We start from the raw sequence: 15,983 nt of genomic DNA on the forward strand, positions 1-15,983 counted from the left end.
GATCTAATCCAAGATTCAACGTACGGGAACAAATTGGGTACACAGGGGAGAGTAGTGAATCAACACGTCAGGTCAAACCTACACAAGGGGAGACCGATTCTAAAGAGCAAGGGGTGACTTCTCATCGGGTAATTTGACTCTGGAGGAAGTTATCCCCTCCGCTGGAGTTGATCACACCTGAAAACTCAAATCAGTGCAGCAAATAATAGCTATGTTCTACTAACTCAGTGCCCATTCCTCGGGACGTACAGCTGGAAGGAGCTCCAGTGACTCCCAGTGGCCTGCAGCCTCCAGGGCTGGGACTTCCTTCCATCAGAGTCGCTAATAGCCGGGAGTCCGCAGAAGAAACCATAGCCCTATCCCAAATCCTCAGCTCCCCCCCCAAGGACATAGGGCTGAGAAAGAGACACTGTTCCCTCTACTCTATTATGGCAGCAAGGGCACGGTGCTGAGGCCCTTCTGTGGACCTTACCCTCAAAGGTACCACCTCCCACCAACCCTTTTAGATCAAAACTCTCGTTTTTCAATCTGCCTTTAGTAAGTTCGCCAACCCTTTATTCTTCAGCCCACAATAACTCTTTTTTGGTGTTTATTATATAGTGCCCAAATTGGGTTGGGGGAGAAGCAGCTTATCATACATCTATAGTATGTTCCTGTTTTAGTTATAAGAAATATATATATATTTCAATGGTTATATAAACACATTTGGATATATACACATGAAAAAAAAATATATATATATATGAAAAAATGGGGCACCTGGCTGGCTTAGCTGGTAGAGCATGCAACTCTTGATTTCAGAGTTGTGAGTTCAAGCCCCACGTTGGGTATGGAGCCTACTTAAAAAAAATATATATATATTAAAGATTTTATTTATTTATTTGACAGAGAGACAGAGCAGAAGCAAGCAGAGCGGCGGGCAGAGGGAGAGGGAGAAGCAGGTTCCCCGCTGAGCAGGGAGCCCGACGCAGGGATGGATCCCAGGACCCTGGGATCTGACCCGAGCAGAAGGCAGACGACGCTTAACTGACTGAGCCACCAAGGTGCCCCTACTTAAATATATACATATATATATTATATATGAAAAAAATGGAAGGAAATATACCAAAATGTTAATAGTAAGTGTCTTTTAGAAATGAAATTGTGGGTAGTTTTATTTTCTTCTTTGTGTTTCTCTTTGTCATATCATTTTTAAATGCACATACATTATTTTTTTAACAAGGAGAAAATCCCCCAATGTCTTCTTTTACTCAAAAATTAAAAAGCATTTCCCGTTAACAGCACAACCTCCCTGAAAATAGCAACTACAGACTCTAAGGGAAAAAAAACTAAAAGAAAAAAGAAAGAAACCTGGAGATTCTGGAGAGTAAGAAACAAAACAAGGGGCGCCTGGTCAGCTCAGTCGGTGGAGCGTGTGACTCTTGGTCTCGGGGTTGTGAGTGTGAGCCCCATGTTGGGTGTAGAGATTACTTAAAAAAATAAATAAATAAAATCTTAAAAAAAAAAAAAGCAGGCAGATTTTGGATGGGAGCTGAAATGGGGAAGAAAGGACTGGCATGGGGTGAGTTTCCATTTTTACAGCTTATAGCCTGATCCCAGACTACTGTTGCAACGTGGCACAAGACAGCTAAAACTCCAATAGAAAACCTTTCTGGCCTGAAGAACCAGATGTCAGAACTCAGGGTAACTACAGCCATTTGAAAATGCCAGGAGAATCCAGGAAAGGAGGGAAGTGGAACAGAAAAGCTCCATATTCTATGAATAAACTTATACTTAGCCAAGGCCTCTGGCTGACCCCAGGACCCTTGAACCACACATGCCTAGGGCAGAATCAAATCACATTACAGCTAGGGCTAAAAGATTTGAGCCAATAATCGAGCTGAGCTGGTGAGATAGATTGCCGTCTGAGCCTAACTAAGTTAATTGCTTGCTAAAACAAAAACATCAACACTTTTGGAGGAATATATGAAAATCCAGAGTCTCTACAACCTAACAATTACAATGCCCAGTATATGATTAGAATTACCAAATATACAAAACCAAAACCAACAAACAAAAAACAAAAACAGGGGTGCCTGGGTGGATCAGTTGGTTGGGCGTCTGCCTTCGTCTCAGGTCGTGATCACAGGGTTGTGGAATTGAGCCCCACATCGGGCTCCCTGCTCAGTGAGAAACCTGCTTTTCCCTCTCCCACTACCCCTGCTTGTGCTCTCTCTCTTTCAAGTAAATAAATAAATCTTCAAAAAACAAAACAAAAAAATAGGAAAATGTGACCCATCCATTCTCAAGACAAAACACTATCAGTTGAGCTCAACACGAAGATGACCCAGAAGTTGGAATGATCAGACACAGACTTTGAAGGAGGTAGTGTAACTACAGTCAATGAGTTGAAGAAAAATATGCTTGTGGTGAATGTAAGAAAGAAGGAAATCTCAAAAAAAAAAAAAGGAAATAGAAACTATAAAAAAATGAATGAAATTCTAAAACCAAAAAATATAGTATTTGGGGAAAAAACCTTGAATGGACTCAAGAGCAGCATGGAAAAGACAGAGAAAAAGTGAGCAAATGTGAAGAGATCACTAGAAATTCTCCAGTCTAAAGAAGAGAGAGAACGAAGATCAGAAAATAAAATGACCAGAGCCACAGGGATCTGTGAGACAATATCAAAAGATCTAACATATAAGGAATTGTCCCAGAAGGAGAGAAGAGGGAAGAAAAAGAAATTTAATAATGGCAAAAACATCCCAGAATTTGGTGAACACCAGACCAGATAAATATGAAGAAAACCATGCCTAATACATCATAATCAAGTGGATGAAAGCCAAGGAAAAAAGTAAATCTTGCATATAGCCAGGGAGAAACAAAATATTATGTATATAGGGGAATGAGCACTCAATGACCATGGTCTTCTTCCCAGAAACCAGGAAGGACGAAGACAGTTGGAACATCTTTAAAGTGCTAAAAGAAAAGCTGTCAACCCAGAATTCCATAACCAGTGGAAGAATCCTTCAAGAGGACAGATGAAGGGCACCTGGCTGGCTCAGTCGGTAGAGTATGTGACACTTGATCTCAAGGTCATGAGTTCGAGCCCCACCATGGGTGCGGAGATGACTTAAAATAAAAAAATCTTTTAAAAAACAAATAAAGATGGGGCGCCTGGGTAGCTCAGTTGGTTAAGCGGCTGCCTTCGGCTCAGGTCATGATCCCAGGGTCCTGGGATCGAGCCCCACATCGGGCTCCCTGCTCAGCGGGAAGCCTGCTTCTCCCTCTCCCTCTGCTGCTCCCCCTGCTTGTGCTCTTTCTCTCTCTCAAATAAACAAATAAAATCTTAAAAAAACAAAACAAAACAAAGTAAAGATGAAACAAAGACATTTTCGATGAAAGAAAACTAAGAGAAACTAGTCGTCAGGAGACCTGGACTATAGGAAATAAGTTCTTCAGACAGATGGGAAATCATACCAGAGGGAAACTCAGAAACTCAGAAAAGAATGGAGGACATAAGCAATAGCACCCAAATATAAACTCAGTAATCAAACTATTTATTTAGCCAAATGTCTAGGTATAAAATACTACAAGGGGCTTAAGGGCTTACAAAAGATAGCAAAAGAATTTACTGAAAAGACAGGATTCACATTGTATCAGTAAAGTCATAAGCAGTTTCCTACTATTAAAGACATGGTTAGTCTCCCTTCTTCACTATAAATATGTGAAGGCTTTAACCAGTGTGGCTGAAGGTGTCTCAGAGCTGATCAAAAATGGATCATTTCGTATATATCTCAAGGAGGTCTTGGTTTCACGACGGCTGGTCTGTACTGGGATGGTGACTTCTCTCTTCGCCTTTTTTTTTTTTTTTAAGATTTTATTTATTTGACAGAGAGAGACACAACGAGAGAGGGAACACAAGCAGGGGGAGTGGGAGAGGGAGAAGCAGGCTTCCCGTGGAGCAGGGAGCCCGATGCGGGGCTCGATCCCAGGACCCTAGGATCATGACCTGAGCCAAAGGCAGCCGCTTAACCAACTCAGCCACCCAGGGGCCCCTCTCTTCGCCATTTTTAACAAAACCCGTTGCTTTTCTACTTGTCCACAGGGGATACACGTGCACTGCTGGATACCTGGACACTTCCAGTTATATCTAGAAGCAAGTTACAAAATTACATGCTTATCACGACCATATAAAACTCCAACGAAACATGTTTGTTAAGTTTTATTGAATTCAAAATAAAAATTATGATGAAATAGTATTTGAAAACAATTATAAAAATAATGTTGAAACACAATATTCAAAGAATTGTGGTTATAATGTTACTTGTTAATGCAAATTGGTATGACCTTCTTGAGAAGCAAAATGTTAACAAGAACTTAAAAATGTTCATCCCACTTTTGGAAATTTCATTCATTAAAAAAACCAAGAAGGGGGTACCTGGCTGGCTCAGTCGGTTAAGCGTCTGACTCTTGAGCTCAGCTCAGGTCTTGATCTCAGGGTTGTGGGTTCAAACCCCATTTTGGGCTCCTTGCTGGGCATGGCGCCTACTTCAAAAAAAAAAAAAAGAAGACGTAGAAGCCCTGCCTATGAAAGTGTTCAATTCAGTATAATGGCAAGTAGTGTGAAGCTGAAAACAACCATTCCCAAGAGGAGGGAGATGACTAAGTAAACAACTGTCCATTCATAGGATAAAATATCAGGGAACTATTGGGGCACTTAGGTGGCTCAGTCAGTTAAGTGTCAGACTCTTGATCTGGGCTCAGGTCATGATCTCAGCGTTGTGGGATCAAGCCCTGCATCAGGCTCTGCGCTGGGCGTGGAGCCTGCTTAAGATTCTCTCTCTCCCTCTCCCTCTGCTCTTCCCCCTCCCTCTCTTTCTCTCCCTCTCTTAAAAAACTTATTAGGAAACTATTGAAATACATTATGTGAAAAATGAAAGCATATAAAAATGTGTGTACTCTGATACTCAGTAACAAAAGCAAATTACAAAATTACATGCTTATCACGATCATGACTGTACACATATATGTATTAATTCATTTGAAAAATTTTATTGACCATTTACTTTGTACCAGGCGTTGTACTATGTGTAGGAGACACAAAGGTGAAAAAAACATGGTCCCTGCTCTGCAGGAGATTCAGTCTAAGTGCAAGTCATACAATCAAAGTGAAAAGTGTGGGGCGCCTGGCTGGCTCAGTCAGCGGAGCATGCGACTCTACCTCGGGGATGTGGGTTCAAGCCCCACGTTGGGTGTAGAGATTCCTTACAAATAAAATCTTAAACAAAAGTGAGAAATGATATAATCCACAAACTGCTTTTGGATGGCAGAAGGAACATTAAAGCCTGCTGAAAAATAAGGGAAGACTTCACAAAGGAGCTAAGACATAGGTGGACAATAATGAAAGGGAATATAAAGAACAGAAATCCATTGTAGCAAGGTGGAAAGATTAGGAGTCATTTACCTTTCCACTTTCAAAATCTTTATAATGTTAAATGCTTTCATAATAAAAAAAATGGAAGCTGTAAAAATAAAACCTTTTATATCTGGCCACTGTGGGAAAGCTGTATGTGAAATAAACCACAAATATATTGTAAAAATAAAGAAAATACATTCTGAAAGAAAATGTAGACGGTTTTCTGGGCATCTTCCTCCTCCTCACTTCACATAGGGATGGGCCAGGCAGCTCTCCTGAGTGGGCAGTGACATTTCCTGCCCCCCTCCCCCGCCACATGACACTTCACTTACAATGTCTACCCCAAATGGTGGCGGACTTACCTCCTTCACTAGGATTATTAATAGTCTGGAGCCCCTCAGTTTGGGGTTTTTGTTTTGTACCTGAAGCTGGGAAGTGGCCATACCAGGAGGCAATACCAGTTTTGTGGATTGAATGGTTGGAGGCAATTCAATCCTCCTGGATTGAATTTCCAGGAGGCAATACCAGTTTCGTGGATTGAATGGTTGCCCCACAAAAAGATGTGTCTGTGTCCTAACCTCTAGAAACTGTGATTACGACCTGACTTGGAAAAAGGGTCTTGGCAGACATAACTAAGCTAAGGATCTTGAAATGAGATCATCCGAGATTTAGGATGGGCCTTCTAAGAGAAAGGCAGAGGAAGATTTGGGCTGGGACACAGGAAGAAAGCTGTGTGAAGATGGAATCAGAGACTGGAATCATGCAGCCCGCAGATGAGGAACGCCTAAAGCCACCAGGAGCTGGAAGAGGCAAGGAAGCTATGATGGTTAATTCTAAGTGTCAACTTGGCTGGACCACAGGATACTGAGATAAGCTCAAACATGGTTACTCTGAGTGTTTCTTTGAGGGTGCGTTTCTGATGACATTAACATCAAATCAGCGCGCTTTGGGTAAAGCAGATTGCCCTCCCTAAGGTAGGCAGGCTTCATCCAAGCAGTTGAAAGCCAGAATAAAACAAAAAGATGACCCCACCCCCACCCCCAGCAAAAGAGAATTCTTCAGCAGCCTGACTTTCAACTTGATAGGAGACATTAACTCAGGCCTTCAGCCTCAAATTGGAACATTAGTTCTCCTGGGTCTCTCCCTTGCCGGCCCACTCTGCAGATTTTGGACTTGCAAGCCTTCATATTCCTTATATGAATCTCTCTCTCTCTCCATAGAATATATATATCCTATTGGTTCTGTTTCTCTGCAGAAGCCTAACACCTAAGGATAGTCTTCTAAAGGCAACAAGAGGAAGAAAACTCTGTTGACACCTTGATTTCAGACTCCTGGCTTCCAGAACTGAGAGAATGTGTTCAAATTGTCTTGAGCCTTCCACTTGGTGGTAAGGGACAGAGGGAGAGGGAGAAGCAGGCTCCCAGCTGAGCAGGGGACCCGATGCAGGGCTTGATCCCAGGACCCTGGGATCATGACCTGAGCTGAAGGCAGACGCTTAACCATCTGAGCCACCCAGGCGCCCCTTCCATGGGCATTTTTACGTCCAACACAGGAGTCAGGGACATGTGCAAGAGTAAGAAGGCACAACGTCATGGAAACACCCACGCAGACCTGGATTCAAATCCTGACTCTAGCACTCACCACCTGTCAGGAGCCGGGGTGGGGGGGAGTGTAAGAGCCTCACTTAACCCCCGTGAAGTTATTTCCGCAACTAAGCAATGAAGCGTCCTATGAGGAATAGACATCATGTAGGTCACGTGCCTGGCCCACAGTACTAATGATAAATTGTGCCTCTTCTTCTCCCCCCAACCCCTCCTTCTCTTCTGTGTGAGCTCCACAGGCAATCCCATCTGGCCTGACATCCCTGACTCCAGCCGGAATGCCTGAACCATTTCTCCCAGCTTGTGTAGTGAGCACCCTGTTCTTGTCTCAGGAGAAGGTACCCCTTTACCCCACCCCACCCCCCACCAAAATCCTATTTCTCCTGAGAGCACAGCTCCCACTCCCCGGCCCCAGGAGGTCTTGCAATGCCCAGGCCAGGGTCCTCCCTCCCTCCTCTGAACCCCTAGAACGCATTCCCTGAACAGCTCCTCTGGCTCTTAGGGGCTTCTACCTTTTGCTCCTTCCCTTCCTGTCTGTGCAGCCAGTTCCCAGCATGCAGTCAGGCAGTTTGGGAACTGGAAACCGTTTCCCATAGAAACAATGTGATGGATGATTGTCAGACTAGCGAAAAGAGTACTCAATACTCTATTGGGCTTTGAGCTTCTGGAAAGCAGGCCTCACATACATTCCAAGTATAATTATGATCCGTTCTGCATAAGGAGAAGCAAGATAGACGGTGCCCCTCTGTTCTGGCAGCACCATCTTGCATAGCCGCCTCCTGGGCTAATATCCATCCAGCCTCGGCTTCCCACGTGGTCCCAGCAAGGCGGCCTGCCTGTCGCCCGGGGCCCTGGGGCCCTCGGGGAGTCTGACTCACGGTGCTAGAAGGGTCAGTCACCAGGGCTGGTCCCCTGCTGTCAGGCAGGTCCAGGACCAGACCACCCACCCAGGCGGGTGGCTGAAGATGTCAAGGGAAAGGCCACCAGCCCAGCGGGGCACCCGGCACAGAGCTCAAGCAGCCTGACAGGCACAGAGTGCTGCCCCAGATGCACCAGGGAGGGCAGCAGGAGGAGGGGGCCTCCTTGCCCTTGTTTGTGGCCTGGTGGCAGTGGCAGCAGGCTGCGGAGGGACCAGGGGAGCCGGCCTGGCCCACGTGGAGGCCAAAGTGAGCCTGGGCATCTCTCCTGGGACAGGGCTGCCTTTTCAGCCCCAACTGCAGCCTGGACAGCCACTTGCCCTTTTACTGGGACGAGGCTCGGAGAAGGGAGGTCCCTCCCTCTTGCAGCTCAGGGTTGGGGGCTCTTCCTATGGCCCACAGGGAGATGAAGAGCAGCTCAGCACTCTGCCTGGGGCTCAGAGACAGGATGGAGGTCTGGGTCTGGGTTAGTCCATTTAACTCCATTTAGCGTCTGCTCCCCAACCCTCAAACTAGCATTATCAGCATCACCTGGGAACTTATTAGAAATGCAGACTCCCGGGAGCACCTGGCCGGCTCAGTCCGATAGAGCATGCGACTCTTGACCTAGGGCTCTTGAGTTCAAGCCCCACATTGGGCATCGAGCTTACTTTCAAAATAAATAAATAAAAATAAAAAAGTCTTGCAAAAACAAAACAAAGTCTTGCTCTTAAAAAAAGGGGAAAAAAAAAAAGAAATGCAGACTCCCAGCCCCCACCCCCACACCTACTCATTCATAATCTGCATTTTAATAAGATCCCCAGGTGATTGGTATGTGCATTCAAGTTGGAGAAGCCCCGCCCTAATTGTTAAAGGCCGACTGGAATAAAACTTCCATTTGCAATTTGATGATCTGGGACAGCAATGGTGGTTCCAGCCATGGTCAAAGCATAAAAACTTCCGAGGCCTGGTTGGGGTCAATCAAAGCCAAATTCAGTGCAGGCCAGCACAACCTCCCCAAACACTCAAGAGGTGGAATTTCCAGCTGGGATACACAAGGGACTTCTGTGATGAGTGTCCATAACCAGCAACTGCTGGGTATTGCTGTATGTGTTTATCTTATCATCAACTAGACTGTAAGGTTTAAAAGGCCAGGAATCATACTGTATGAGTGTATATATTTTGGGAGAAAAATAGCATATAATTAGCACAAGCTTTGAAGTAGGCGGACCTGCCTTCTGGGCCCAGAATTTCCACTAACTTACTGCCTATGGTCCCAGTCACGGCACAGGCTCTTTGGGACCCTCAGTGCGGTCATCTGTATTACTAGTAGTTGTAAAAACCTACTTCCCAGGATTGTTGGAGGATGAAATGAGTAAGCATCAAAAATGTGCCTTGTAGGGGCTCTGGGCTGGCTCAGTCGGCATGGCCCGTGACTCTTGCTATCAGGGTCATGAGTTCGAGCCCCATATTGGGCATAGAGATTACTTTTTTTAAAAACATGCACCTGGTAGGGCACCTGGGTGGCTCAGTCAGTTAAGCATTTGCCCTTGGCTCAGGTCGTGATCTCAGGGTCCTGGGACTGAGCCCTGGGTCGGGCTCCCTGCTCAGTGGGGAGTCTGCTTCTCCCTCTCCCTGTCCCTCCCCCCGACTCATGCTCTCTCTGTCAAATAAATAAATAAAATCTTAAAAAAATAATAAAATAAATAAGTAAAAAATGTACCTGATAAATAACAGGCACTCAGTGAAACAGTTACACCTTTCCCTAGGAATCTCCTAACCCCTGTGCCTAGCTCCAGGCCAGCACATTTTAAACGCTAAATAAAAATACCCCAGGTAAATAAAAAGATGCTAGGTAAATAAAAATAGGCTAGGTGATGGATCGCCTAGATGGTCCTTAACAAACTGCATTTTAAATAAACAACTCTTACTGTTAAAAAAAGTCTTTTGAGCAGAATTTTGGTCTAATACAATTTAAATGAAAAAAAAAAAAAAACAAGGAAAGTGCTTTAGGCACTGAGGAGATTAGGACTCAAGGGAGTTGAGCTAGTTTTAGCAAGAGACACTTACAGGGTTCTGAAGGTAGTCTAGGTGAGAGGTTACGACTGCTTGGACTAAGGTCCTGACAGGAGGTGTAGGGAAATGACTGATTTCAGAATATATTTTCAAGATAGCCATGATATGGCATATTAACATTCTCATGTACATTAAATTAGAAAATGGATGTAAAAGTTTTCTCATATTTTGGGTATCAAGATGATAGACAACTATAAAAGACTAGAAAAAAAACATGCAAATAAAAAGGTTATATCCTAAGGTTAATATAGAAAGTTCTTTAAATTTCTGCTCAAAATTAAAGACACAGTAGTCAGTAAATTTATTTTTATTATTAATCTGTTTATTGATAAAATGAAACATGTTGAAAATCTGCAAAAAAAAAAAAAACAACTTATGGAGCGCCTGGGTGGCTCAGTCGGTTGAGCTGCTGCCTTCGGCTCAGATCATGATCCCAGGGTCCCGGTTCGAGCCCCACATGGGGCCCCCAGCTCAGCGGGGAATCTGCTTCTCCCTCTCCCTCTGCCCTCCCCCCACCTCGTGCTCTCTCTAGCTTGCGCTCCCTCTCTCAAGTCAATGAATAAAATCTTGAAAAAAATAATAAATAACTTACTGTTTTCCTGTTTTTCCAAATAGCAACGCAAATCATCCTTGCTACGGACATTTTTGGAAAACACTGGAAAGTATAATAAAAAGCTAGCTCTTTCCTTGCAGTTCCGAGGCAGAGGCTGGGGTGCGTTCAAGATTCAGCTCCATCCCTGGCCCCGGCCGAGGGAGGCCCTGCGGCTGGAGGTGTTGTGGACATTAATACTGCTTTACAAGAGGTGCGGAAGACCGCCCTCATCCAGGATGGCCTAGCACCGGGAATTCACAAAAGCTGCCAGAGCCTTCGACAAGGCCAAGCCCACCTTTGTGTGCTTGCATCCAACTGTGACGAGCCTGTGTATGTCAAGTTGGTGGAGGCCCTTTGTGCTGAACACCAAATCAACCTAATTAAGGTTGATGACAACAAGAAACGAGGGGAGAGAGGAGGCCTCTGTGGAACGGACACAGGGGGAGAGCCCCCCCCCCCACCCCCCGCCGGGCCAAGGGCTTGCTTGCAGCTGTGTTATAGTGAAGGACGATGGCAAAGAGTCTCAGGCCAGGGATGTCATTGAGGAGTACTTCAAATGCAAGAAACGAACAAATTAAAGAGTTAGCTCTTGTTCCTCAAAGAAAAAAAAAGTCTAAAATTTGCTATAATACCACCAGCCAGCCACATATCATGTCGATGCGAACGTTTTGGAGTATTTCCTTCCATTATTTCTCTCTCTCTTATATTTATATAATATAAATATTATTATCTCTTTTATATTTATATAATTTAAATAAAGAGAGACGGGGGTGGGGGCGCAGGGCACCTGGCTGGCTCACTTGGTAGAGGGTGCGATTCTCAATCTCAGGGTTGTGAGTTTGAGCCCCACCTTGGGTGTAGAGATTAATTAAAATTAAAAATAAAATATTTTTAAAAAAAGAGAGAGAGAAGGGGCGCCTGGGTGGCTCAGATGGTTAAGCATCTGCCTTCGGCTCAGGTCATGGTCCCAGGGTCCTGGGATGGAGCCCCGCATCGGGCTCCCTGCTCAGTGGGGAGCCTGCTTCTCCCTCTCCCACTCCCCCTGCTTGTGTTCCCTCTCTCGCTGTGTCTCTCTCTGTCAAATAAATAAATAAAATCTTAAAAAAAATAAAAAATAAAAAAAGAATCTGAATCTGAATCTGAAGATCAAAATAATTACCTGTTGTTACTGTTGTTTTATACAAAAGTTTGTTGGTCTCAGAAGACAATGGGCCAGCTGGGTTTCCTTCCTCGCTGAGCACTGAATGCTCTGGAAACCCAGGCTTCGAAACCAGCCACACTAAGACGTTTCCCTGGTTGAGAGGTGGCTCACCTCAGATCTCCACATGATGTGTGCTATATAACCATGCTTTCGAAGAGAATATGCCGAATAGAAAGTGGGGGAATAAGAACACATCTGAATTGGTGACCAGTCCAACACAATCCATGTTTCCAACCCAATGGCATTTTCTAGCAAAATAACGAGAAGTTGAAATAAGGGGGTAGGAGACAAGTGCCTTTGAAAACTTAACTCTGGGGGCGCCTGGCTGGCTCAGTCGGTGGAGCGTGTGACTCTTGATCTCAGGATCGTGAGTTCGAGCCCCACGTTGGGTGGAGAGCCTGCTTTAAAAAAATAATAAGTGCTCACTTCAGCAGCACATATACTAAAAAAAAATAATAAAATATAATTTCTGAAAAGAAAGAAAACTTAACTCTGGCTTTGTCTAGTACAAACCCTCTAAGTACACACTGTTTCTACTTTAACTGGGACAGAAAGAGGAGGTACTTGAAATTGAGCAGGAGACACATTCTTTCATTGATCTAGGGGAGAGGAAAGCATGTCTCTCGATCATTGGTCTTTCTCCACCCAGGCCTGACCCCAGGCTCTCATGGCCTGGATAAATGCTGTGTCTCTTCTGTCCTCTGTCCAAATCTTGTTCTTGATCCTGAAGGCCCTAGGTTTGAAGTAGGAAGGCATGATTTCGAATCTTCCTTTCTGCCACTTGCAGTGCGGCCTTGGCTACGACAAGGAACCCCTCAGACCCTCAGTTTCTACATCTGTAAAATGAGGATAACCTCTCTCCTTGGGTTATTATTCATTAGGATAGCCTCCAAACCGTGGGCACAGGGGAAGTATTCAATAAATTAGAGAGTGTAGGATTCCTTCCCCATTGTACATGATAGACCCTGTAATCCAAAATTCACTTCTCTTCCATCCCTTCACCAAATCCTTGAGGCTGATTTCATGCCTGGAGCCCAGGCTCTTTTGCTTTTAACTGGTCCAAACTGCTGCTTCTAAATCCATCTTTCTTGCACCTGCAACTTGGGCCACATCAAGGGGGTTGGCCCCACCATTTTTCCCTCCCAAACTCATCCCCCACTGCCCTGTCCCTTCCTCCCCACGAAGCACTTTCATCCATTTTTTCCACTCACCACGTCTCCCTGATCATGGGAGATGGGACAACCTCCCAGGCTTTATTCACTAAGCCATCTTTCTTCATTCAAATCCCACTCACTTCAAAAGGCTTGCTTAAAAAACAGACAAAACTAGTAATCAAACTCAAGGGGGATAAAGGTGCTCCTCTCGCTGTAAATCACAGTATAGTTACCCTGGAAGAAAAAAACAACCAACATTTTTACAGAGGTGATAGTCTGTGCTGGCACCCGTGGGCTGAGGGGATGCTCACCTGCCATAGATAAGAGGGTATATTGGTCAACCCCTTGGAACGAATCTGGGCAAGAGTGATGGAACCATGAACATGTTCATACTCATTAATCTTATATTTCAATTTCTAGGAGATGACTTTAAGGAAATGGTAAGAAATTTGGGTGAAGGGACGCCTGGGTGGCTCAGTCAGTTAAGTGTCTGCTTTCAGCTCGGGTCATGATCCCAGGGTCCTGGGTTCGAGTCCTGCATTGGGCTCCTTGCTCAGCGGGGAGCTTGCTTCTCTCTCTCCCTCTGCCCCTCCCCCTACTTGTGCACGGGGCGCGCGCGCGCGCGCTCTCTCTCTCTCTCTGACAAATAAATAAAATCTCAAAAGTAAAGAAGTTTGGGTGAAAAGACAAGACGTTATGCTAATACACATTCCCGGTGGTAGTGTTAGTTACAATAGAAGAACATTGGAGACCACCCCAAGGGCTAATAGCAACACAATTGTAACATACATCCTACTGAATCCCCTAGGTATAGTTTGCAGTCACTAAAATAATAAGGACCATGAAGCATCTACCTAGAAAAGTTTAGTGTGAAAAGCAAGGTACAAAAAGTGTGAGTGTGTGTGTGTGTGTGTGTGTGTGTGAATATACAACTAACTAACGAAATGAAAGCTTTGGGAAAGGACTCAAAGAACACAACACAACTAACACACAGCAAAATACTACCAGCCTCTGCATTTGGGAGTTGTAATTATAAATGGGGAAGGGTTTTTCTTTTGCTCTGCTTTTCAAAGGTTCTCTAATGTGGTTATAATACTGTTATAAATATATGTAAATTATATATGTTACTTTTATAAATAGGTATCTGAAGCCTCCCTAGAATTAAGGAATTCCGAACAAGGAGTTCCCTTCCCAAGGAAGGACCACCAGCAGCCCTCTCCCCGGGCCACGTCAGTCAAACCGCCAGCAGACCATGCCCCCCAAGGGACCCTATTTTGGGCTCTGCTAATCCCAAGGCCCGCGCCCGGAAGATGGGCCGGGTCTGCGTCCTCCCGACGTGGGAAACCCTCGCTCCATCGCCGGCCGGCCCCGAAACACCTGGAGCGGCGGAAGTGGGAGGCCGAGCGCGGTCCCCGGGCCCCGTCCCGGTCGCCTCCCTCCCAAACTCACCCCCCACTGCCCCGTCCCTTCCTCCCCATCGGGGGGGAGGGAAGTGGCCGCGGAGCCCGGGAAGCCAGAAAGTGTGGCGACGCACTTCAGGAGATGCCCAGTTGGGGCAAGTACTTCGCGGGAAGCAAGTTTTCGTGGCAATTGGGAAAACTGAAAGCAGCAATTCAGGTGTGTGTGCCCCTGCAGTGATTGGGAATGAGGGCTGTTGCTAAGCCACGGACTGGAGTTTGGAGACAAAGGAGCCGGATGGGGGCCAGGGTGTCTTAGTGCGGGAAGGGACTTCCAGGGGAAGCCAGAGTGCTGCCTACTATGTGCCAGACGCTTTAAAAACACTATCCCTTTAATCCTCAGCGTACCTCAGTCCGGAAAGTATTACTGTCCTTGATTTTACGGGGGGGGGGGGGGGGAACTGAGGCTCAGAGACTGGCTGTCGGTCCAGGGTTCCACACTGGCCAGTGGCAGAACCAGGGTCAGGCCTCCAGCTGTCCTGGGCTCCAGGACCCTTTCCTCTTAGGTCCAGGCCAACCCCTTTCTTTTCAAGATGAGAAAACTGAAAGCCATCGAGGGTAAGTGATTACGCGTTGTTGCAGAGCTCATCAGAAAGAGGCCAGGACTTGAAGTCCTGTCCTGTGATCCCCGGCCCAGCGCTCTTTCCGCCCCACTCCAACCTCCCCCCCCCAGGCCTCTGACTCACCTGCTTCTAGCAGGTTCCCCTGATCCCGAAGCCCAGGTCCGTGTCTCTCTGGGTCCTTTGCGATTTGGGACTCTGTTACTAACGTCACTATTATTTTTATTTCATTGGATTGTTCACTTCTGTATCTCCTCTCAGGCTGGGAGTATTTGTGGAAAAACATTATCTGTAAAGTAAAGAACATGTAACTGAATACATAAAAGCTGTTTGCCCTGGGGCTTTATGTTTGAAACTGAAGTCGGCTCGACCATTGAGCGTATTATCTGGATGATATCTAATACCGCCACTTCAGAGTGTGAGAATGAACTCTTTTCTTAAAAGAAAAAAATCAGAAAAGAATATTGACCTTCCTAATGTTTCCCAGCACAAAGAAATCCATCTACTGTAGATTCCAAGACAGAACAGACCAATATGTTGACATGCTGGGCTCAGATTTCATTCCTGAAAATCTGGAACCTTATGCTGTATAAATAACATGATCTTTTCCTTCGTTCGAATCAAGAGAGAAAACAATTGCTGGCAGATCTCAGAGTTTGCCCTCCCCCTAACTGTCCCCACAAGTCCTAACTTGCTACCCACAAGTCATGACTCGCATATTTTCATTTGAAAAGTTTTGAAATGTTCTGGAAATCATAGGGGGAAAGAGAACCAAATCCTCCTGAGAAATAGAGTAAGGGGAATTTTTTTGTTAAAGACAAAAAGAACATAAAGGCGAAATGTCTTGCATATATGAGTGTATATGGAAATAGTTAATGGGACTCGATAGTAAGCTTTCTAGCTTAGCCTTGTCAGATATAGAAGTGCTGTTAGATCTGTCCTCGTTTTTCAGAGGAAGGAATATGCCCAAGGCCATAGAAGGAACTGGCTAACTTGGATTTCTGGTTATGTGCTCACTTCTCTGGGCAAATCAGAAAATCTAAATACC

The 15,983-nt window shown here is 45.3% G+C and overlaps 1 pseudogene; it reads left to right on the forward strand.

The window, feature by feature from the left end:
- Nucleotides 1-11,141, forward strand: part of LOC118549779 (small ribosomal subunit protein eS12 pseudogene) — a 28,534-nt pseudogene extending 17,393 nt beyond the window's left edge.
- The last annotated feature ends 4,842 nt before the right edge of the window (nucleotides 11,142-15,983 follow it).

Source organism: Halichoerus grypus, chromosome X (assembly GCF_964656455.1).
Source record: "Halichoerus grypus chromosome X, mHalGry1.hap1.1, whole genome shotgun sequence".
Lineage (NCBI taxonomy): Eukaryota > Metazoa > Chordata > Mammalia > Carnivora > Phocidae > Halichoerus > Halichoerus grypus.